Raw genomic sequence first — 26,329 nt, 5'->3', positions numbered from 1 at the left:
GGAGGAAATATTCAACTTCCCCATTTGGTGAATTCCTGTTTTTCTTGTAAGCAGTGGAGACATTCAATTCAATAGACTGAGTCTATTGATAATTATGACTAAGAGTTACCTCCAGAGAACCCCTTTTGTTGCACAGGTATAGACTCTCTCTGTAAGCCAACTTAGTAGGTAAACTCATTGCCCTCCTCCCTATATGGGACATGACTCCAAGGAATATAAATCTCCCTTGCAACGTGGGACCTGACTCCTGGGGATGAGCCAGGACCAGACATCATGGAAATGAGAAAGCATTCTTGACCAAAAGGGGAAAGGGAGAAATGAAACAAAATAAAGCCTCAGTGACTAGAGATTTTAAACAGAATTGAGAGGTTATCCTGGAAGTTATTCTTATGCATTTGATATATATACATGTATAGATATATTTCTTTTTACTTTATATAGTGTATTAGAGTGGCTAGAGGGAATTACCTGAAACTGTTGAACTGTGTTCCATTAGCCTTGATTCTTAAAGAAGACTGTATAACAATATTGATTTTACAATGTGACTATGTGATTGTGAAAACCTTGTGCCTGATGCTCTTTTTATACAGAGTATGGACAGATGAGTTAAAAAAATGGATAAAAATAAGTATATAATAGGGGAAGATAAAGGATAAAAAATGGGTAGATTGAAATACTGTGGGTCAATGAGAGGGAGGGGTAAGGGTTATTGGATGTATGAGTTCTTTTTTATTCTTTTTATTTATTTTTCTGGAGTGTTGCAAGTGTTCTAAAAATGAACATGGTGAAGAATACATAAACATGTAAAGATATTGTGAGCCTCTGATTATGTAATTTGGATAGACTGTATGTGTGTGGATATTATTCAACAAAAATACATATTTTTAAAAAGTAGGGCTTTTGTCTCTATGAGGTGGGCAGCTCTCTTTTACCTTTTATACAGGTAAGCTATCTAATGATGTACATTGTATCAGTCTTCTTTCTCTGAATATAATAGGAAATCTATATTAAATCTAGATGTACATCTACTGCTGAAGCAACAGTGATGCAGGAAAACAAGAATGACCCTTTAATATATCTGTTGGTTGGTAATTTTTCTATCAGGATTTGGCTTTTCTTGGTAGTAAAACTTAGCTCTAGTTTATATTTCATTATATATGAGTATTTTGTCACAAGCAATATGCATGTTAATATAAATTCTGCAAAAATTTTCATTCTGTGAATATATGAATCATAAGATTTCTCTGCATACTCACATTGAGCTTTAATACACTTGATTTTTTTAATTTTAAAATTATCTGCTGAATGAGTATTAGCTTCCCCTTGACAAAGCCCCATATAAAATAATAGTCTGTCTGTAGAGAACAGAATCCTAGGGGAAATAAAGAGCTTATTGAACTGTTGCACATCATAGTAATCTGAAGAGAAACACATTTCAAGGCGTGATATATGGGTTTGAAATTGCTATCCCCTTTTGGATACCATAATCTTCTATGCTTAAAGTCTAGGATCAATTTGTACATGATATCAACAACCAAAACTATTCTAAAAAATTACTCTGAGGGATTTTCTAAAGCAGAATGGACACTAAGTAGCTTTACTTGTTGTCATTTTTATTGACGGCAGATCTGGAAAACAGGCTCTGGAACCACAGGAGTTGATTACAATCTCTGTCTCTAAACTCTCTTTAGAACATCCTTTCTTTGGAATTTGCCAGCCTTTGTTCTGAACACTGGATGATAATTAATAATTTGTTTATGCCATCATTAAATTTTTATGAGCTTAACAATGCAAATGTGAGGGGAAATATAAAGAACTAGCATGTAGATTTACTAAATCTATTTGAATGAGGTAAAGTAGTTAAAAAAAACAAAAACAATAAAGCCTTCCTCAGCAATTTATTCCATTCTAAATTTTGCTTATTCTATACCTGAAACTTTGACAGGTATGTAACTTATATTTGTAGATCTGATCTTAAAACTCAACCTATGTTTGGCTCATGTTGTTTTACCTAGAGAGGGATGAAATACCTTTCACATGTCTACCAAAAACTTGATAAGGGTATGTTTGATTGAACCATATGGAGGAAAAATCAGGAAAATTGTCAAGGTAAGTAAGAAGGATGATGCTTGCGACATTCCACCTGCCTCAATCTCATCACCCTCAAACAAATTACGTTTGAGGAAAAGAACATATTCTAAGCAATTCCCAAGTTGCTTTTTACCATTTGCCTTTGTGTATATATACATATGTTTTTTTAAGATTTATTGGCTTCTGTTTGATAAACTCCAGGTTCAAATATGCTATAGTAGTGAATGTTCATTTAGTTTGTGTCGCACTATTGTAGGATAAAAAATTTCAATTTGTTTATCCTTTTGAATTATGTTAGAAGCCCAAGGTCAAAACCCATCATTGTTTCTCTGCTTTGAAACTTGATTTTGAATTGCGCACAGTAGGTAATCAATAGTTATTTTTTTTTCTTTACTTTTTTTCTATTTTGTGATAAACAACATATATACAAAAAAGCAATAAATTTCAAGGCACATCACCACATAGTTGTAGAACAGATTTCAGAGTTTGGTGTGGGTTACTATTCTACAATTTTAGATTTTATTTCTAGCTGCTCTAAGATGCTGGAGACTAAAAGAAATACCAACATACTGGTTCAGCAATCATAATTATTTGTTAAACCCTATCTTCTTTGTATAACTCAAACATCACTTTTGATCTTTCTCCAACTCTTTGGGGGTATTTGGGCTATGTTCATTCTAAATGTTTCATGTTGGAAGGAGCTTTCTATAAATGGGGTGGGAAGATGGGTCTCCCTGATGTTCTGGAGAGACTGGTCCTTTCAGGTTCCAGGACTTATCTTGACCAGGTACCCATGTGGAGGTTGTAGATTTCAGGAAGGTTACCCTAATGCATGGAAACTTTGTAAGATCTTATATATTGTCCTAGGCATTCTTTAGGATTGGCTGGAATCGTTTTGGTTGGGGTTTGGCAAGTGATGATATGTAGCAATGTCTGATTGACTTGCATAAGGGACCTCCAAAGTTGCCTCTCAACTCTATTTGAACTCTCTCAGCCACTGATAACTTATTTGTTTCACTTGTTTCCCCTTTTGGTCAGGACGACATTGTTGATCCCACAGTGCCAGCGCCAGTCTCATTCCTGAGGGTCATCTCCAACACTGCCAGGGAGACTTTAAGCCCTGGGCATCATGTCCCATGTAGAAGGGAGAATAATGATTTCACTTGCAGAGATGGGCTTAGAGAGAGTGAAGCCACACCTGTTCAACAAAAGAGGTCCACCAGAAGTAACTCTTAGGCATACCTATAGGTAGGCTAAGCTTCTCCACTACATACATAAGGTTCACAAGAGTAAACCTGAAGATAAAGGGATTGGCCTATTTATTTGGGTGTCCTTAATGTCTGAGACAGTATCAGGGTTCTTCCCAGTGGTAAAATGTAATAGTTCTATATTTTTTATTCCAGCCCTCAAGGGTTTGATTAGTTATTTGATTATCTGCTTAATATATTCTAGGATATGTCCAGGCATTACATTAAGCTATACATGATTAAAGCCCCTCATTCTTACTCTGGGCTCCCTGTGTTTTGAATGTTTAAATAAGCTATCCAGACAGGTTGAGTTACATTTTATGTACCACAGAAAATTTCAGATTCAGCCAAAATAAACCTTTCTTCCTTTGGTCTCAAAGAGTAGGTGAGGTTCTAAAATAAAGACAATGTCTTCCTTACCCATGGTTCTAAATTACCTTAATCCCAACTGATTGGCTTCATTCTTATTTCTAAATATCAAGTTATACACATATAAAAGAGCATCTAAAAATTCAGATAATAATTACCACTCTGGGATAAATGTAACTGCTATAGGAGCTTACAATCTGGGCCCATGTTTTCCTATAAGCATTTTCTAAAGGAGACCATACAATATTTGCTCTTTTGTTTCTGGAATGTTTTGCCTCATCAAATATCCCACAGGTTCATTCACAATTTTGTATGCCTTAAAACGTCATTCCTTTTTGTAGCAGCATGGTATTCAATCATATGTACATAACATCATTCGTCAATCAACTTCTGTCAGTGCATCCTTCAGTCACCTGCATTCATTAGGCATCATGTATAATAATGTCCAAAGTCCACAATCCTTCAACCCTCTCTATTTTAGATAATTTAATTGTTCCCAAGAGAAAGATAACCAATCAACACACACTCACCAAATAGAAAATTTAAACCTCCCCTTAACTCTTGGCCCTCCCCCGTTATTTACTGTTGCTGTGGTGATGCTGATGTCTTCCCTGTTAAACATAGCCCATAGCATACAATAGCAGTTTTCTCCAAGTACCCTGAATTTAAACACTTTGTACAAGAATCATACCTTTCAAATAGTTCATATAAGAACTCCTTTATATTTGTAGTGTTAATCAGTGGGACACATAGGTTTATACAACCCCTTTCAATTGTGTTCACTTTCAATTGGTGATATTGCTTATCACCAATTGAACCACCTTCACTTTCTATATTCCCTTACTTCTAAGATCAACCTTACTAGCTAACCATTCACTCATCTCTAGCTTCTATGTATCTCTAAGTCCCCTATATTTTGTATTATAAGCCTAGAATTTTACCTTTGTGATGGTCATAAAAGTGAAGTCACACAGTATCTATGCTTTCATGTGTGAATTATTTCATTCAGCATCATGTCCTCAAGGTTCATCCAGCTTGTCATGTGTGTCAGGATGTCAATTCATCTTGCTGCCACATATTCTGTCATATATAAATATATATATAGCACATTTTGTAATCTACTCATCTGTTGATGGGCACTTGGATTATTTCCATCTTTTGGCGATTGTGAGTAATGCTGCTATGAACAACAGTGTAAAAATGTATGTTTGTGTCAATGTTTTCAGCTCTTCTGGGTATGTACTGAGTAGTGCTATTGCCAGGTCATAGCACAACTCAATATTTAGTTCCTAAGGTGGTGCCAAACTGTCTTCCATAGCAGCTATAACTTTATATATTCCTGCCAGCAGTGCATGTGTCTCAATTATTCTACATCCTTTACATTTGTAGTTTTCTGATTGTTTAATAGCAACTATTCTTATAGGTGTGAGGTGGTATCTCATTGTAGTTTTGATCTGCAATTCCCTTATAGCTAATGAAAATGAGCATCTCTTCATATGCTTTTAAGCCATCTGTATTTGCTCTTCAGAAAAATGCCTATTCATATCTTTAGCCCATTTTATAATTGAGTTGTTTGCTCTTTTGTTGTTGAGTTGCTGTATGATATCTTTATATATACAGGTTATCAAACCTTAGTCTGATGTATGATTTCCAAATATTTTCTCCCATTGAGTTGGCTGCCTTTTCACCTTTTTGCAAAGTCTTATAAGGTACAGAAGCATTTGATTTGAGAAGTTCCCATTTATCTGTTATTTTTATTTTGTTGCCTGTGCTTTGGGTGTAAAGTTTAGGAATATACCTCCTATTACTAGGTCTTGAAGATGTTTCCCTACATTTTCTTCTAGAAGCTTTATGATACTAGTTCTTAAATTTAGGTGTTTGATCCACTTTGAGTTAATTTTTGTATAGGGTGTAAGGTAAGGGTCCTCTTTCATTCTTTGGGCTATTGATATCCAGTTCTCTCATGCTCATTTATTGAAAAGACAATTTTGTTCCAGTTCAGTGGATTTAGGAGCCTTATTCAAAATCAGTTGGCCATAGATTTGGTGGTCTATTTCTGAATTTTTTATTTGATTCCATTGGTCAATATTTATGTGCTTGTGTCAGTACCGTGCTCTTTTGACAACTGTGGCTTTATAATAAGTTTTAAAATCAGGAAGTGTTAATCTTCCTACTTTGTATTTCTTCATTAGGATGCTTTTAACTATTCCGGGTCTCTTTACATTCCTGATGAATTTGGTGACTAGCTTTTCCAAGTGTTCAAAGTAGGTTTCGGAATTTTGATTGGTACTGCATTGAATCTGTAGATCAATTTGGGTAGAATTGACATCTTAACTGTATTTAACCTTCCTATCCAGAGCAGGGAATCTGTTTCCCTCTATTTAGATCTTCTTTGAGTTATTTTAACAATGTTATGTGGTTTTCTGTGTACAAGACCTTTGCATCCCTGGTTAAGTTCATTCCTAGGTACTTGATTCTTTAGTTGCTATTTTGAATGGAATTTTTCCTTTAACTTCTCAATTGGGTCGCTGTTGGTGTATAAAAATGTTACCATTTTTTACACATCAATTTTATATTCTGTCACCTTGCTGGGTTTATTAGCTCAAGTAACTTTGCTGTAGATTTCTCAGGACCTTCCAATTATAGTATCATGTAATCTGCAAATAATGAATTTTGCTTCCTCCTTTTCATTTTGAATGCCTTTCATTTCATTGTCCTGCCTGATCACTCTAGTTAGAACTTCTAGTACAATGTTGAATAATACTGGTGACAGAGGGCATTCTTGTCTTGTTCTCAATCATAGGGAGAAAGCTCTCAGTCTCTCTCCATTATATATGACACTGGCTATTGACTTATCGTATATGCCCTTGATCATACTGAGGAAGTTACCTCTGATTCCTATCATTCAAAGTATTTTTTCAGAGAAGGATATTGAATTTTGTTAAATGCTTTTTCAGCATCAATCAAAATGATCATGTGATTTTTCCCTTTTGATTTGTTAATGTGCTGTATTACATTAATTGATTTTCTTGCATTGAACCATCCTTACATTCCTCGTATAAATAAACCCTACTTGGGTATTGTGTCTAATACTTTTAATATGCTATTGGATTAAAAAATTGCTAATATTTTGTTGAGAATTTTTGCATCCATTTTCCCAAGGAAGATTGGCCTGTAGTTTTCCTTCCTTATAGCATCTTTATCTGGTTTTGGTATTAAAATGATGTAAGCTTCATAAAATGAGTTAGGTGGTATTCCTTTTCCTCAACTTTTTGGAAAAGCTTGAGCAGAATTGGTGTTAGTTCTTTTTGGAATGTTTGATAACATCCCCCTGTGAAGCCATCTGGCCCTGGGCTTTTCTTTATAGTAAGATTTTTAATGACTGACTGAATCTCTTTACTTGTGATTGGTTTGTTGAGATCTTCTATTTCTACCTGAGACAGTGTAGCTTATTTGTGTGTTTCCAGGAATTTTTCCATTTCATCTAAGTTTTCTGGTTTGTTAGCATATAGTTGTTCATAGTATCATCTTATGATTTCTTTTATTTCTTCAGGGTGTTTGGTAACAATCCCCTTCTCATTTCTGATTTCATTTATTTACATCTTCTGCCTTCTTTTCTTCATCAGTCTTGCTAGTTGTCCATCAATTTTATTGATTTTCTCAAAGAAACAACTTTTGGTTTTATTGATTATTTCTATTATTCTTTTGTTCTCCCATTCATTTAACTGTATTTTAATCTTTCTTATTTTTCTTCTTCTTTTTGCTTTGGGGTTCATTTGCTGTTCTTTCACAACCTCCAGATGAGCAGTTAGGTCCTCAATTTTTTCCCTTTCTTGATTTTTAATGTAGGCATTTAGGGCAATAAATTTCCCTCTCAGTATAGCCTTTGCCATGTCCCATAAGTTCTGATATGTTGTATTCTCACTTTCATTCATCTCCAGCTAGCTACTGATTTCTCTAGTGATTTCTTCTTTAACCCATTGGTTGTTTAAGAGAGTGTTATTTAATCTCCATATATTTGTGAAAGTTCTCATTCTTTGATGGTTATTGATATCCAGCTTCATTTCTCTGTGATCAGAGAAAGTGCTTTGAATTATTTCAGTGGTTTTAAATTTATAAAGACCTGTTTTATGCCCCAGCATATGGTCTATCCTGGAGATTGTTCCATAAACACTAAAGAGGAATATATATCCTGGTATTTGGGGGTGTAATGATCTATATATGTCTATTAGGACTAATTCATTTATTAGGTTGTTTAATTTCTCTATTTCTTTGTTGATTCTCTGTCTGGTTGTTCTGACTATAGAGGAGAGTGGTGTACTGACATCTCTTACTATTACTGTTGAAATATCTATTGTTCCGTTCAGTTTTGCCAATGTCTGCCTCATGTACTTTGGAGCTCCTTATTGGGAGCATAAACATTTATGATTGCTATTTCTTCTTGGTTAATTGTTCCTTTTATTAATATATAATCCCCTTCTTTGTCTCTTATGATGTCTTTACATTTAAAGCCTATTTTTTCTGACATTAGTGTAGCCACTCTTGCTTTCTTTTGGTTACAACCTGCATGGAACATCTTTTTCACTCCTTTCACTTTCAATCTATTTGTATCCTTGTGTCTAAAATGAGTCTATTCTAGGGAGCATATAGTTGGATTATATTTCTTAATCCATTCTGGCAACCTGCATCTCTTAAGGGCAAGTTTAGTCCATTAACATTCAAAGTTATTATTGAAATGGTTTCTTGAATCCACCATTTTATCCTTTGGACTTTATTTGTCAGATCTATATATTATTTTCCCTCTTTCTCTTTTTATACTTTAAGTTACCATTACTGGTACTCTTCAATTCTGTGCCCTCCTCCACACCTCCCTCTCCTGCTTTTTTTTGTTTTTTTTTTTAATTCACAGATCTACTTTTTATTTCTTGGAGACAGGTCTCTTCTTGACAAATTCTTTCAGGATTTATTTGTCTGTGAAAATTTTAATCTCTCCCTAAGTTTTGAAGGACAATTTGGTTGGGTACAGAATTCTTGGCAGAATGTCTTTCACTTTCAGGATCTTAAATATGTTATACCACTGCCACCACACTTCTATAGTGCCAATTGGGTAGTCTGAATTCAATCTTATGTGATTTCCTATGTATGTAGTAGATTGTTCTTCTCTTGCTGCTTTCAGGATTTTTTGCTTCTCTTCACCATTTGACAGGTTGATTGGTATGTGTCTTGGGGAAGGCACATTTGGATTTATTCTATTTGGAGTCCATTGAACTTCTTTGGTTTGCATAATTACATCCGTTGTAAGGATTGGGAAGTTTTCCCCCATTGTATGCGCAACTAATCTTCCTAGCCCTTTACCCTTCATTTCTCCTTCAGGGACACCAGTGATTCTTATATGTGTGTGCTTTGTTTTGTCCATCATTTCTCTGAGAGTCAATTCAAAATTTTCCATCCTTTTTGCCATTTGCTATTAGGAACACTTGAAAATGTTTTTCCTGTCCTCTAGCTCACTTATTCTTTCTCCTATCTCTTCAAATATACTATTGTGTGTCTCTAGTATATTTTTATTTGATCTACAACATCTTTAATCTCTATGATGTCTGCTACTTTTCCACTTATTCTTTCAAATTCCTCTTTATGCTATTCTAGTGTCTTCTTGATCTCCTTTATGTCACTAGCCATCCATTTATTTTATTTAGTAGAGTTATATGAATATTTTTTATTAGTTGTTTCAAAGTCTGTGTCTCCTCCAGTGTTTTAATTTGGTCACTAGACTGGGCTATATCTCTCTACATCATGATGTGCTTAGTGGTCTTTTGTTGTCTTCAAGGCATGTAAATATCTTGATTGGTTTGCATTGGAAGTTGATTTCCTTCAGTAGTCTAAAGCTTTGTATTTGCAGAATCAATGTGGAACAGGATGTGGGACGTGGGATGGGGCACAACAGCGGTGATGCATGAATGTATGGGTGCCATCCAACAGGGAGGATGTGGTTGCACAAGTCCATGGGTCTGGAGGGCTGGTCCTGGTCTGCACTGGTCTAAAGGATGGGGCTCTTGTGTCCATGTGCACACAGTTTAGGGGCAATGGGTTGGCATAGTGTCTGGGTGAGCTGGGGTATGTGCCCCAGCTATGCTGGTCAGCACTTGCCCAGAACTAGGGTGTGACTTGGGAGTATGCATCTGTGAGGATCTGGGAGGGCCATAAACTGATGGACATGTGTGCAAAGCTCAGGGCAGGCCAGGTGGGGTTGTGTAACTGTTTGGCTGGAGTGAGTGGAGCCTAGGTATGAAGGTAGGTACCTACAGCCTTTGTGCACTGGCATCCATCTGCAGGGGGCAAACAGGGGGATGTGAGTCTCAGAAAAATTGGGGTGAGACTGCACTTGTGCAGGAGAGGTGGGTTGGACTGTGGCAGGTTTGCATGTGCTTGGCCTGGGGCTGTTGGGTGGGTACAGCTGGGGTTGAGGTGGTGGAATGAGGGTGCTTGAGCACAGAGTGAGGGCAGGTAACGGGGTTCAGGTGAGTGGGGTGTGGGGTGAGTCACAGGTCATGGGATTGGAATGTGTAGATAAGGTTGCTTGCACCAGCTAAATGGTCTATGTTTCCCTGTGTCTCATTTCTTCAGCTTTTGTCACCAGGCCCTTCCTTTGTGGTGTAGAAGACCCTCTCAGGTCACTCACACCCTGGAATTGCTGTCTCAGTGGCCTTCCCTTACTTCCTTAGCTGTTCCTTGGGACAGGAATGAACTCAACTTATCTTGTCCTGCCATCTTCCTCATCTCCAATAATTATTTTTTATTAAATAATGGTAATATGGATAACAGTTCTCTGGTAGTCAAATAGCAGTAAAGGAGTTATATAACAAGGTTGATTATATGCCATTCCTTTTGGGAAACCATTCCACTTGCTCTGTAAGAAGTAAAGTGTTTTATATTGACTAGAAACCAGTTGAAAATATTGAGATTTTAAATATTTCTATTTAGTTTTAAATAGTGCATTTTTGTTGTGATTCTCAGGATCAGTGATTTGGTATATTTATTCCCCACTTGTTCTTTATAAGCTAATTTAGAACATCATTACCTAACATTAGTAATAGATTTGACACCCCTAGAGTTGTTTTGCCAACAGAAAGTTAATTTGGAGACAGTTTTATATTTAAAGAACACTTTCTAATTTACAAAATATAATATAGAAGCCAAGCTTAATAAATTTCTATTTACACATTCTTAACAAGGAAGACAATTATTATTGTGGACAGCCTGAATTGGTATAAATGCAGATGCTATTAAGAATTATCAGGAAAAAAAGATTAACCTGAAGTATAGCTTAATTATATTGCTTCCTTTATTCAAAATTTCATTCCTTGAGTATTTTAATGAGGGGTAGCTGTACACAAATTTATAGATAGAAGCTGTTGAAAATAGCACTTTAAAATTAGATGCACTTACTTGAAGGTGCTTTTCTTCAGTTTAAATTTTCCATTAGTGCAATAAGTATGAATTTAGAAGCAATCACCAAGCTTTGCTGGATAGTCTAGGTATATACGATCATTCAATGAAATAACCTCAACTTACTTATTTTAAACATTATATGTCTAAAAAGCAGCAGCAACGGTTAGAGAATAAGTGGAAAATGCATTAGCTAGTCTACCTCCAAATCAACATAAGAAATATGCAACTAAATAGATTAGATGAAGTATTTAAAGTACTGAATGTAGTCCTAGTTTATCACATCGCCAATCTTCCTAGACAGATGATGATGATAAAATTTTCCTATATGATTTGGACACTTCATTAAATAATATGTAATATAATATGAGGAGTAGAGTAAGATGGTACTTTAAAGAAGAATATTTAGTAAAGATATTATATTTAAAAAGCAATATTAATTTCTCTCATTTTCAAAAATATTCACAAATATAGTTATTAAATATGCAGTTTTATTAAAATGTAAATGTCCTTTCTATAATTCTGCACATAATTGTAAGTAGCTATTATTTTGGATACTGATGTAGTGAATTGAAATCTTTGGAAAGGGTGTCTGATAATGTCAATAATTTTCTAAAATAAAAAAGTTTTTGCTCTATAAGCTGAAATGGATTACAATATTCTTTTATTTACATTAAACACAATATCACTAACACCAGATACATTTATTTATTGATCTTTCCACATAAAAAAGAATGACTTGTTTTGTTTATTACCAATTCTCATTAATGTTTTGTTTGAAATACCTATACCTAATGTTCGTATACTGAAGGTTCTACTTTTTAAAGTCAGGACAAATTTCAAACAAATAAGCAGTGTATAATGGACCATTACATGTTCATAAATTTGCTAATTATAAAAGAATTGAAAACCATAAATCCCATGAAATATTTTTATGTAAATTTTCAAATGACAACAAAGTGATAAAAAATGGAGAAATGGCTATTTAACCAATACTGATAAGTTACTTAAAGAAAAATATTTAAAACACATATGAAAATATTATAAAATATAGTGCAGAGACTAATTTTAAAAATTATTTAATCATAATTAAAGACAGATATATAGATTAAATATAAATGCTAAATTTATCTTTTGGAAGATTATAACTGACTGCTACAAGCACATGGTGCTTTTAAAACTGTCTCTGTTCAGGTGGGGCATGATTACATAAAAGAGGTAAAACTCCGTCTCTTGAGAATGAGATATGTAGCTGTCAGGCTGAAGGGTTAAAACCTTTTGTATTCCATTTAATTACATGCTTAGATTGTATGTAGTTTAGTAAGGCACAGGGAAAGTTAAGTAAAAGTGCTATTTGTGTTTGGTTGAAAGAGAAATATTCTGTTGTTTACCTATTCAGGATGGGAAATTTGTTTAATGGAAGAGGAAATAAAGTCTGCATCATAGTTAACAACCCAATTATCATCATCACCAACTTCATCAATGTTAACATTATGAATTAAATTCTTTCCAGATACAACACGCCTTACTAAACACGTGAAATGCATTGTTTTCCCTTACCCTCCATGATAATTTTATAGTCTAGTTTGTTTCATTTCTGTTGAAAGATGAGAAAAATCAGATAATGAGCATAATCGGATAAAACTTTCTGATGTAAAGTCTGTATTAAACACCACAGTAGGTCATAGCTCACATTTTGAAATGACTACTGGATATTAAGAAAGATATTTGCTTTCCACTTAAGTTCCAGACATATCTTATTATTTTGGAAAATAATCAGTTGGCTTACCTATTGAAAAGTCCTGGTTTACTTCCCATCAGGTCACAGAAAACCCTTTACCTTTCTATTTGCCATCCCCATCACAGGGACTTTGCAAATCTGCTAAATATTTGACTAATTCCACTCACTCAGTCTTCACCCCTCAGGTATGGATTGTTGGTTAGTTGATTTATCCAACTTTTCCCTTGATATTCATTCCAATTGTCATTAATTACATTTTGGAAAAAAACATTTTTCTCAAATACACTATTCAAAATCTCAAAAATTTTTTCACAACGTTAATTCAAATCAACTGCCTCAGCTACTAATCTGTTATGTCTAAAACACTAATGTTTTGGTGTCAGTGCTCTATCCAAAATTTCCAAGGTTCTCATACGTCTATTATATACCATTCCATCCAAGACTTTAGCAATTTGCCCTCAGCCTTGCACACTGAACCACAACCAATTTGGTATATTCAACATATTTGCTGGCTGTATCAAGATTTGCTTACTTTGTGCTTTCTCATGTTTTCTTTTGGAGATCACAAAGGCAGGGGTCATGTGAGCCTCAGGACCTGTGGATAGCATGCCCTTTTACTGCTGTGATCAGGATCCATTCAGAACTGTGAGTGAAAGTCCCCATGGTGACTATGGACAAAAAAAAATACAGGGTTGTCTGTAGCTTTGGTGGGGACAGCAATATCAGGAAGAACTCTGGGCTTTAATACAACTGAATGGGTGAACAAAGTTAATCAGAATATTGGCTAAAATCACTGGAGGCAAGTGACTTCACACCCAGAAAGTAGAACAAAGATAAATTGCATGGTGTGTCCTAAACCTGTTTCTCTACCCATGCGCCTCAAGTCATACTATTGCTGAACAGTTAAATGAAATTACCATATATCCATTTACCTTCTTAAAATTCTCCAATAGAAATTCAGAAAGGGAACTGAGAAGAGAGCAGCTCCCCAGAAAAGACACTAAAGCAAGGATGTTGGTGCTAGTTTTATTTGAGGGGTGTCAGAAACATCAATAAAGGAGTGAGAAAAGGAGAAAGGGATGGGTAAGGAGCCAATAATGGGCGTGTTATATTTCACTTACCACTCTGTGGGAATAGAGCCATTTGGAAAGCAATTTAAAACAGATAATTCAACATTATTCCCATCCAAGAGGCCAATCACACAAATACTCTTGTCAGTTCTGCTTGAAGAATGGAATGTGGGTTTTAATTTCTTGGCTTGCCCTTTATGTGCATGCGAATATGATTCACATGCACTGAAGTTGGGGAAAACCTTTAGGCAAAGAGAAGCAATTCTTGGCAGTTTGTCTTCTGCAAGCACTAAAATATACGGATGGAAATTTACAGTGTGGTATCCACAACTTCTCCTACCTGTAGTGTGCTTGCAAAAATATTCTGCAACTTGAAAGAAAAATAGAATACTCATAAGGCAAAAGAGAACCTTTAGAACATTAGCTAATGGAAGGCAAAGTAAAATTTACATCCAATTTAGTTTTCAGTAAAATGCAAGAAAATTAGATTTCTGTTGAACAAAATTAAAGGAATTGGATAAGGTAAAGGTATATAAAGAAACCAAAAAAATATTGAAAACATAAAAGGGAAAACTGATAGAAATTGCTCTCCTCTTTCTTTCTTGTACCAGAAACTACACCTGCCTTATCTTTCCCATCAACATTTAAAAGTATTTGAATATCTCTCCTTTAGAAAATTAATCAGTGAATAGAAACACTTCATTTACTTTCCAGCTCCCTCCAGGTATTATAGAATCTCTACTATCCCTTTACTGCCACACTTGAGTAATCGGCTACACCTGGTCACTGTATGCACTTCAATTTAATGTACTCAAAATATTACCTCAAGTTGAAGTCCACTTCAACTTCACTAAAAAACTGTAGCTCTCAAAGAACCAACATTTACATAAATCCACAAGGCACTTTCATTCCTTGCTTTATTTGACCTTCACTTTGCATGGGACACTAGAAACAGTTTTCTCCTCATCAGTGTAATTCCACTATTTTTGTTTGTTTTCAATTGCTTTTCTTCAACCCCTATGGCAACTCATTTCCAGTCTTTTTGGTTAAAACTATTCCTTTTTTATCAAGGTTGGCAAGGAGTATCTGACTGATTATTTGGGATAGTGTAGGAGGTCCAGAAGTCAGGTTGCTTTTCTTAAAGACTTTCAATGAAATTTCTACTTTTCAGCTTCATTCCTGACTCCATCTTCAGCAGAAATTTACAGCTCAATCAGGTAAACCTTTCTAGACTCCCAACATGCAAAATATCTTTCTTTATGACTGTCTTCTCTATAAAGTTCTTAGCTTTTTGTTTCCTCTCTTCTGCCAAAATTCTGGTTATTCATTAATCTGCTCACAAGTTTTCAAAATTGTGTTGATAATTTTCTGATTCTTTTTGCATTTATAGATTTAGGCCTTTATTTTTCTTTCTTTACTGTCGTTTTAATAAGACATCAGTAAACTGTAGAAGTGTGTTAGTCACGTTTTCTGCATAGAAACTTACTACACAATTTAACTATATGTAGGATCTAATTCTCACTCAAGCATCTGCAAGTCACTAGTCTGGGCCATTCTTAGCCCAAGGGTGGGTTGACTACTCTAGGAACCTCATAGTCTTTCTCAGATGTGGCATTAGCATGAAATCATGTCAAAATGCTTTCACCTAATATGCTAACATACCATTGTCCGATGCAATACTCAAGGCCATGACAGCATAAGATGCCTGTGAACTAGTACAAGGGAAGGAAACCTAGAGCCAATATTTCAATCTACCATAAGAATTAAATTCTTGGATTCAATATACCATATTTAACTAAACTTCTGGAAGGATTTGTGTATGCATGTGTTCATCTTAATTTTGTTCTTAAACAGTAACTCAATCATCCTAGTCTACTATTTTAAGCACTTCTATGACTTTTCATTATCTTAGGAGAAAGTCTAGTTCTTGAGAGCCCACACAAAGGCCTTTTACTTATGCCTTTGCTTACTTTTCCAGTTAACTCTCTTCTCTCCAACCCCACAACACACACACTGCACATATAGCATTCCAGCCATTCTCAACTATCAAAGTTCGCAGAATAAACTATCAATTTTGGCAATTCAAATAGAGTCTCCTTCTGTAGGTTCTGAGAAAGAATTTTTAAATCCAATTTTCTTAATCAGCCAAAATGGAAAAAGACTTAAAGCTTGCAAGGCCTAAATTCATTTCTACCAAGCAATATGGTTATTTTTCTTTCAAAGCTTCCTGACCAAGCAATCTTTTTCCCTTCCTGGTTGATACATGTTCATCTGAACATCCTTTATTTTTCAAAAAATAGTCTAGTTTACTCTACATTGAAATCCATTGATTAAGCTAATAATTCCTTGTTTCCTTGTCTCCTTTTATTAATCTATTAAAGCTGCCAAAATGCAATATACCAAAAACAGAACAGCTTTTAAAAAGGGAATTTATGAAGTTGCAAGTTTAAGTTTAAGGCTGTGCAAATGTCCAAATTAAGGCACCAGTAAGAGGTTTCCTTCACTCAAGAAAGGCTGATGTCATCCAGAGCAGCTCTGTCAGCTGGGAAGGCACATGGCTAGCATCTGCTGGGGTCTTTGGCTTCTGGACACTTCTCTCAGCTGGTAAGGCACCTGGTGACTTTTGCTAGTTTTCTCTCTTGGCTTCTCATTTCATAAGAAATCTCTGTTTTTGTTTTTGTTTTTTTTTTCTTTCTACATCTTCAAAGGTCTCTGGCTATGTGGGTTATAAAGCTTTTTCCAAAACGGTTTCCCTCTTAAACAACTCCAGTAGATGATAGGAGGCACATCTCCATAGAAACCACCAAATCAAAAGATCCCATCTCCAATTGGGTGGGTCACAGCTCCATGGAAACAACTTAATCTAAAAGTTCCCACTCAACAATTTTGAAAGAGGATTAAAGAACATGGCTTTTCTGGGGTATACAACAATTTCAAAACAGTACACTCCTCATGATAAAATCATTGAGAATTTCAGGAAACACCTCTCCAACTGTAATACCAGCATTCATTTCACCACAGTAACATTAATGTTTCACAAACACAAACTTTCTTGAGAAAATAAAATTCTTCTATGCCTGATTAAAGAAATAGAGTCAATATCAACACTCTTACAGTGTTACCAAACACAATTGTTACCAGACAAATGACCAATTCCTGAAACACCAGAGTTTTAAAGAAAGAAAGAGTTAACTGCTAGACATAAGGCAAGAGATCAGATGACCTATTGGCCCAAAAATCTGTCTTCCCAAACTGCAGTCATTCTGATAGTTCTATAATATTAAGTGATGGGTAGGTTTTAGGATAATGAGCACAATGGCTCCAGATGATATAATTAGAAGTGATCTAATTAATGAGTACATGCAGTTTGATTATATGCTTAGTTACAGAAGATATGTAAGAAAATGGTGGCTTTAAGATGATGATGGGCATGATTTTTAATATAATGAGGTACAGGTCACTTATAGGTTAAAGTCTAAGCTACTAAGTAAGCATGACCAGTGGGCCCATTTTGGTAGATAGAGTTTTGGTTAACAAGATAACTTTGTAATTGGGGTGAATTTAGTTCTGGGCTGACCTAAGGCCCTTTGTTATTAAACATTTTTTAGTGAAAATACTGAAAAACTGGGTAAAATAGATCCAAGTAAAATTCAGTCATAAGGTTTTCACAATCATAAGGGCACAAGACAAAAGCTATGCAATCATTATAGAGATTTAGGCAGCTGAATTACAGCTCAAAGATTTCAGTTAGTTCCCTCTGTCTACTCTAACATACCAGAAAGCAAAAAGGAATATCTATATAATGATTCAGTAATCATAATCATCATTTAAATCCTAGCTTCTCTGATACAACATAAGCTCTCAAAGAAATTTGGCAGTAGTAATTTTAATCAAAAATCATTTTTCCCCCTGAGAAATGAAATAACATATTATGCAATGTTTTGAAGTTAAATTAAAATCAAACCTATGTTATTTTTAGATTTGATTATCTGGCAGCAGCTAATACTTAAAATATGTAGTGCAGAGGCTGTTTGCATTGCATGTTAGATATAGGTTGATGGATGGAAACATGGATAAATAGATGGACAATTTAAAAAAAAAAGTCATCTGAAACCAAAATCCTAAAAAAATAACAATAAAACTACAGGCAAATAAACCAAACAAAACCCTGATAAGAAAGAGTTTACATTATAGGTAATGAAGTGGTTATTGAAATGTGTCATCACTCCTAGGCAGTGACAAAAGTCAAGTCCTTTACCTTTGTTAAATGTTTTGCTTTAAGCTCAGGGTATCTAAGATGCCTAACAAATTTAGGAAAATACTGGATTTTTCATTTTGATAGATCTGTTTATCAGATGTAATAGATATTTGTTGTTTTGTCTCCTTACTATTTCTATCTTTTTTGTTTTTGAGATTATCTTAGATTTTTCCCATTTTGGAACAACCTTTCTCCACACTAAGTCCACAAGCCAGCCCCGAGAATGATGGCGGGACACAGGTCAATCCAAACATGTCTAACTATGACCAATGCAAAGTCTGCTTGTTTGACAAAAAATGATGATTCTGTCTTGTCTCTGCTGTGAGTGTTGAAAAAAGGAGTAAGATTTCCTAGATTGCTTTTTGTTCTATTTAGTAAATATTTCTGGTTTTTCTTACTTCTTGGAAGAAAATTTGATAACCAGCGATAGACATGAATTATGATTACCTCACTCTGAACTTGAGATTTTGAGATTATCCCTACAGCCTACTGTAGCCCATCAAAAAAGAAATTCTGACACTTTCACAAAAAGAGGCAAAACTGACGTAGAAACTGCTACCCAAATGTGAATGATGAATGTGAGAATCTCTAAATTGTGGGAATGTGTGAGTTGAATTATGTTAGAATCAGTGATGATGTTCAGTTCATACACCCTGAATAAAATAGTGAAATATTGCATAGCAGTGCTGGCTGAGAAACATCTATGGATCACAGATTCCTATTATCCCCATCTTCTCTGGACCTGGACTACTTCAGTTCTTTCCTCTGGGATTCCTGAATGTCCCTCATAATCTAACTATGAATTCAGCAACGACAGGAGTTGTAGACATCTTCTAGAACTCTATTTCAATGTCATGGATGGTGTCCATTTGTATATTTTGAATATCACATGTGAAAGATTGAGAAGATACTTTTATCCAAATCTATCACATTATGAAAAATAGTGAATTCTCACTACAAAATAATATAGAAACCCATCAATACATCAATGTAAATAAATAAAAGCAAGCTTTAAATAGTTGTCTACATTATGGGTACAAATATTTGAACTTCAGGACATTTGGTCGGTCTTTGTCAGAATGATAGATTATACTACATTTAAAATCTGTGGAATAATTTTCTACATTGAAAGACATACTTAATCTGATATGATCCCTCCATAAAGAAAAAACTATAGAAGGGGGTGCAGGGGTAATTCAGTGGTAGAATTTTCAGTTGCCATGCAAGAGACCCAGGTTCAATTCCCAGCCCATGCACTTCCCAAAGAAACCAATAAAAAATTTAAAAATTCAACAGAAGGTGCTTCAATAATGGGATACTAACATGGAAATATAGATAAAGGTGACCCTGCATACAGCATACAAAGAAGATAACATATGTGGTTACTGAGACTTCTCATACACCGAGGGTGTGCATGTTTGTGCAAATTTAGTGAGGCTTTTCAGTGTTTTTCATATTAGTGCAGCTTATTATACAGCTTATAGTGGCTTCATCCACAGTAAAGTATCTGTTTCCATTGAAATAGCATGGCTCAGAGGCTGAGTGGCTTGCTGAATGTTCTGTATGCCTAAAGAACAGACAAGAGCTCTCAATAAAGCAGCATGCACATATAGGCTTTAGCAAAGGAGCATAATCTATCACAAAAATTAGTAAGAATGCTATCCACATGGGTCAAAGCAGCCTAATCAAATGCACAGAGCTATCAGAGCTTCAAGAAAGCATAGATTCTGAATGTTGCTGGAAGATTCAGGTAGCTTCAGCTGATTGTTCAGTTTGACCTTGAGTTATACTTTGTATATATGCTCAGCAAGCAAGGATATCAAGGAATGCTGGGAGATTTCAGGGGCCTTAACAAGCAGATTCAATTGAGGAAAGGATTAAATTGAGGAAAAGAGAGTCTGCCTATACCATCTCTTAAAACATTAGCAGACTTGCAGAAAGCATTCTGTTAACTTTTTAATTTAATGAACTGAATTATTATCTGAAAACCTAGTGCTGCAATATAACTCATGAATAGAGGAATGAAAATAAAACCTAGAATAAAACCACATCTACCAGAACCACTAATGTTAAAAAGCCCAGCCAGCCAAATGTTAATGAACTTGTGGAGCAAAGTGAACTCTCACATATTGCTGGCAAGGTAACCCTATACAGCCATGCTGGAAAATGTTTGGAAACGTCTATGAAAAGTGAAACAATATATAATGTTGAGCAGTAATTCCAGTGCCAGTTATATACCCTACAGAAATGCATAAAGGTGCTCACCAATAGCCTTAAAATAAAAACAACAGTATCCTTTTAACGGTGGAATGGATAAATTGTATTATATTCATGCATGCAATTCAATATAGCAATGAAAATGACCGAATTACTGCTACATGGAAAACCGCAGATGACTTTTACAAACAAAATATTTATGATAGAAGCCAAACACAAAATATCCCATCAACAACCTAAACAGCCAAAAATAATCCATGGTAATATAGGTAAAGAGAGTAATTATATTCTGAGAGGGGAAGTTGCAATGACTGAAGTGCTTTCTAGAGGACATTGTGGTGAGGATAGGGGTAATGAATGGCATTGGGGTCCTGTTCTTCATTTGGACAATGGAAACCTGAGTGTTTTCATTTTATGTAAATGCATTGAATTATAACCTATTGATTTATATGCTTTTATGTGTGTATATTATTCCTGAATATAAACATTTTAAATGAAGCCCCTGAGATATTTTTCTTTGAATCAATGCTAGTTTTGAAGGAACTAAAGATATTATACCATTCCAATAAGAGACATCCCAAACTACAGCACCTTAAAATCCAAGCATCCTTCGAGCATAAATAACCCTCTGAGTGTTAAGTAGTATACTTCATTAGGGAAGACATTAACTTCTTGGGACATTTAATTGAAAATGGTGTGATAATTGATTTAGGACTTAGAGAAGTTGTGAATTTACAGAAAAATCATGCATAAAATACAGTGTTTTCATATGTCACCCTATTATTAGCACTTTGTATTGTGTAGTTCATTTGTTACAGTTGATGAAAGCACATTTTACGTGTTCTTTTAACTACAGTCTACAGTTTAACATATAATTCGCTATTATGTTGTGCAGTTACATGTACTTTTTTTCAAATTTTTTTTTTAGTAACATATATATAGCCTAAAATTCCCCCTTTAACCACATTTAAGTATAAAATTCATGGCTACTAATTACATTCACAAAATTTTTCTAGCTTCACCACCATTCATTACCAAAAAGTTTCCATGTTCTATGTAGAAACCCAGTTCATTTGAAGCCATAACTTCCCATTCCCCTTCCCCATCCCCTGCTACTTAGATTCTGGATTCTGTCTCTGTGAGCTTTTTGGTAGTTATTTCATATCAGTGAGTTCATACAATATTTGTTATTACCTGTCCGGTTTATTTCACTCAACATGGCATCTTCAAGGTTTACCCATATTGTTGCATGCATCAGAATTTCATTCCTTTTTACAGGTTAATAATATTCCTTTGAGTGTATAAAAAACATTTTGTTTATCCATTCATTTGTTGATGGACATTTGGGTTATGTGGTGGTTTCAAGCTGTGTATACCCCAGAAAAAATATATTCTTAAAATTAGCTCATTCTTGTGTATGGACTCTTTGTAAGTAGTACCTTTTGATGAAGTGACTTCAGTTAATGTGTTACCCACCTCAAACAGGATGGGTCTTAAACATATTACGGGAGCCCTCTAGCCCTCTATGTTTCAGTTTGCTAAAGCCGCCAGGATGCAGTATACCAGGAATGAGTTGGCTTTTACAATGATTTAATAACTTACAAATTTACAGTTCTGAGGACATCAAAATGTCCAAACTAAAGCATCAACAGGAATATACCTTGACTCTGAAGATAGGCTGCTGGGACATCTCCATCACATGGGAAGACACAAGGCCAGTGTCTGCTTGTTCTTTGCTCTCAGACTTTGTTGCTTTCAGCTTCTGGTTCCAGTGGTTTCCTCTCTAAGCATCTGTGGGTTCTCTCTTAACTTTTCCAGGGCTTTTCTCTATGAGCCTCTCTTAAATCTATTTCTTAGCTTCTGTATGTATTTTAGTTTCTTATAAAGGGCCCCAGTAGGAGGATTAAGACCCACCCTGAATGAGGTGGCTCACATCTCAATTGAAATAACATAATCAAAAGTTTCCACCCCAGGGATGCAAGGGTAGTTTGTTGGTAGAATTCTTGTCTGCCATGCGGGAGACCCAGGTTCAATTCCCACCCCATGAACTCCCCCCCCTCAAAAAATTCAACAAATACTGCTGCAATAATGGGATACTCACATGGAAAAAGAATGAAATATGATCTCCACTATAGAGCATACAAAAAATGCCCCACCCACCATAGAACTAAACTTACAGAAATGGATTAATAACAGTTTCAAACTAGCACACTCTATAAGCAGAATGAAATTCAGATATAGAGAGGGAAAGCCACAATATAAACAGCCAGAAGCTGAAATTGACAGAACCCAAAAGAAAAGGGAGAAATCAGGAGACAGCGTCATATGCCTTGTCATGTGACAGAGAAGCCAAGTATTGCTGGTAGCCAGCCCTAGAACACCACTGGCTTCTGGGAGAAAGCATCAGCTTGATGGTGCCTTGATTTGGGCATTTTTTTAACCTTAGAACCATAAGGTAATAAATCCCCATTGTTTAGTCAACTAATTTCATGACATTTACTTAAGCAGCCTAGGTAATTAAAAAACAGATTGCTTCCATCTTTTGGCAATTGTGAATAATACCACTATGAACATCAGTGTGCAAATATCTGCTCCAGTCTTGCTTTTAATTCTTTTGGGTATACACCTAGAAGTGTGATTGCCAGGTCATATGGTAATTCTATGCTTAACTTTTTGAGGTTCTACCAAACTGCCTTCCACAGAAGCCACATCATTTTACAACCCCACTAGCAATGAATAAGTGTTCCTATTTCACATCCTTTCCAACACTTGTAATTTTCCATTTCTTTAAAAAGAGTCATTCCACTGTGCGGAATAATATTTCATTGTAGTTTTAATTTACATTTCTATAAGGACGAATGATGTTGGGATCTTTTCTCATGTTTTTGGCATTTGCATATCTTCTTTGGAGAAATTGTTAAAATCGTTTGCACCTTTTTAAGTTGGATTGTTCATCTTTTTTTGCTGAATTGAAGGATATCTTTATATATTCTGAAAAATCTTAGTAGATTTTTGGTTTCCAAATATTTCATTCTATACACTGCAATTTGCTTTCATGGTAAGGTTTTTTGATGCACAAAAGTTTTTAATTTCAATGTGGTCCCACATTATCTAATTTTTTCTTTTGTTTTTTTTCTGCATTGGGTGTAACATCTAATACAACAATATTTAATATAAGGTCCTGAAGATGCTTCCTTGTGTTTTCTTATACCAGTGTAATAGCTCTGGCTCTTATATTTATGTCTTCAGTTTATTTTGAGTTGATTTTTCTATGTAGTATGGCATAGAGGTCTACCTTCACTGTTTTGCATATGGAGATCCAGTTTTCCCAGGACCATTTGTTGGAGAGATTTTTCTTTCACAATTGAATGTTATTTGCCCCTCATCAAAAATAACTGGCCATAAATATGTAGGTTGATTTCTAAACTCTCAGTTTGATTATATGGGTCTTTTTGTCTGTCTTTGTGCCAGGACTATGCCATTTTGATTACTGTGGCACTGTAATAACTTTTAAAATCAGGAAGTATGAGTCCTCCAATTTTGTACTTCTTTTTCAAGATAACTTTGGCTATTCAGGGCTGATAACCCTTCCACATAAATGTGGTGATTGGCTATTCCATTTCTTCCAGTAAAGTTGTGGAAATTTGGTTGAATATATAAATTTCTTTGGGTACCTTTGACACCTTAACAATACTTTCTTCCAGTCCATCTGCATGAAATGTCCTACCACCTATTTATTTTAGCAATGTTTTGTATGATCCTTTATACCCTTGGTTATGTTTATTCCTAGATATTTGATTATTTCAGTTAATATTGTAAATGGAATTTTTTCTTGATTTCTTTTTCTGATTGTTCATTACCATTGTATAGGAACACGTTTTGTTGATCTTGTACCCCACCACTTTGCTGAATTCATTCATCACCTCTAGGAGATTTGATGTGGATTCTCTATATAGAAGGTCATGTCATCTGCAAATATGAAGCATTTTACTTATTCCTCTCAAATTTGGAGGCTTTTGCTGCTTTTTCTTGTAATTGCTCTGTGTACAACTTTCAGTACAATGTTGAGTAACATTGTTGACAGTAGATATCCTTGTCTTGTTTCTGATCATAGATGGAAAACTTTCAGTCTTTCATCATCAAATATGATGTTAACTGTGGGGTTTTCATGCATACTTTTTATCATGTTGAGGATGTTTCCTTTTATTCCTAGTTGTCTAATTGTTTTTTTGTTTAAAAGATTGCTGGATTTTGTCAAATGTCTTTTCTGCATCCATTGAGCTGTTTAGGTGTTATTTTTTCCTTCATTCTGTTAATGTGGTGCAGTACATTAATTTATATACCTTCGTGTTGAACCATCCTCGAATGCCTGGGATAAATCCCATTTGATCAAGACATGTACATACCATTGGATTCATGTACTAGTATTGCACATGTATTTTTGCATCTATATTCATAAGATTTGTTGTTCTGTAATTTTTTGCGTGTTTAGTAACTTTATCAGACTTTGGTATGAGGGTAATTTTGGTCTCTCAGAATGAGTGCTCCTTCCACTTCAATTTTTTGGAAAAGATTGAGAAGGATTGATATTTATTTTTCTTAGAATATTTGGTAAAATTACCCTGTGAAGCTATCTGTTCCTCAGCTTTTTTTGTTTTCTTGGAAATTACTGATTTCTGATTTAGTCTCTTTACAAGTTATTGTTTGGTTGAGATCTATTTCTTTTTGAGTCAGTGTAGATAGTTTGTATATTTCTAAGAATTTTCCATTTTATCTAGGTTATATAATTTGTTGGCATACAGTTGTTCATAGTCTCCTCTTATACTGCTTTTTTATTCAATGAAATCCGTAGTAATGCCCCCACTTTCATTTCTGATTTCGCTATTTGTAAAAATGTTCTTTCTTTCTTATTCATCAGTCTAGTTCAAGTGTTGTGAGCTTTATTGATTATGTACAAGAATAATTTTAGGTTTTATGGTTTCTATTAGTTTTTGATACTCTATTTTATTTATCTCCCCTATAATGTTTGTTATTATCATCATTCTGCTTGCTTTGGGCTTAGTTTGCTCTTCTTTTTCTGGTTCTTCCAGTTTTGAGGTTAAATCTTTGATTTGAAGTCTTTTTTGTCTTTTTTAATGCAAGCATTTAGAACCACAAATTTCTATCTCAGCACTACTGTGGCTGCATCCTGTATATTTTGGTGTCTTGTATTTTCATTTCTACTAACGTTGAGATATTTCCTAACTTTGTTTGTAATTTCTTCTTTAAATTATTCATTGTTGAAGAGTATATTGTTTAATTTCCTACATATGTGTGAATTTTCCTTTCCTCACTCTCTATTATTAGTTTCATTCCACTTGGTCAGATAAGATACATTGTATGATTTCAATATTTTTTCATTTAATGAGAATTGAATTTATTTGTGACTTAAGATATGATCTGTCCTGGAAATGGCCCATATGAACTCAAAGTAACATATATTCTTTTACATATGTTTTTGTGTGTGTGTGTTTGTGTGTGCAAAGTCTAGTTGGTTTATGGTATTGTTCAAATCTTGTACTTTCTTATTGATCTTCTTGCTACATGTTACATCCATTACTGAAAGCATTGTATTATAGTCTTCTACAATTAATGTAGACCTGTCAATTTCTCACTTCAAATCTATCAGTATCCACTTCATATATGTGGGGCTCTGCTTCTAGGTACAAATATATTCATAATTGTTACATCTTCTTGTTGAATTTATCCCCTTATAAGAATATAATGACTATCCTTGTCCCTTGTAATCGTTTCTATCAAAATCTATTTTATCTGATATTAGTCCCCAGTTCTCTTTTTGGGGTTACTATTTGCATGGAATATCTTTTCTATACTTTCATTTTCAGCATAA

General features: G+C 34.7%; 1 long non-coding RNA gene across 1 annotated transcript in view; it reads right to left on the bottom strand.

The window, feature by feature from the left end:
* Window positions 1–13,489: 13,489 nt before the first annotated feature.
* LOC143679437 (uncharacterized) overlaps window positions 13,490–26,329 on the bottom strand; it is a 228,707-nt gene continuing 215,867 nt past the window's right edge. Inside the window, exon 3 of the long non-coding RNA XR_013173763.1 lies at window positions 13,490–13,562. This is a non-coding gene — a long non-coding RNA (uncharacterized LOC143679437). The remainder of the gene's footprint in view (window positions 13,563–26,329) is intronic.

The sequence above is a fragment of the Tamandua tetradactyla genome, chromosome 4 (genome assembly GCF_023851605.1).
Source record: "Tamandua tetradactyla isolate mTamTet1 chromosome 4, mTamTet1.pri, whole genome shotgun sequence".
Lineage (NCBI taxonomy): Eukaryota > Metazoa > Chordata > Mammalia > Pilosa > Myrmecophagidae > Tamandua > Tamandua tetradactyla.
Note: the sequence above shows the minus strand (reverse complement) of the source record. Positions and strands in the feature narration are given on the sequence as shown.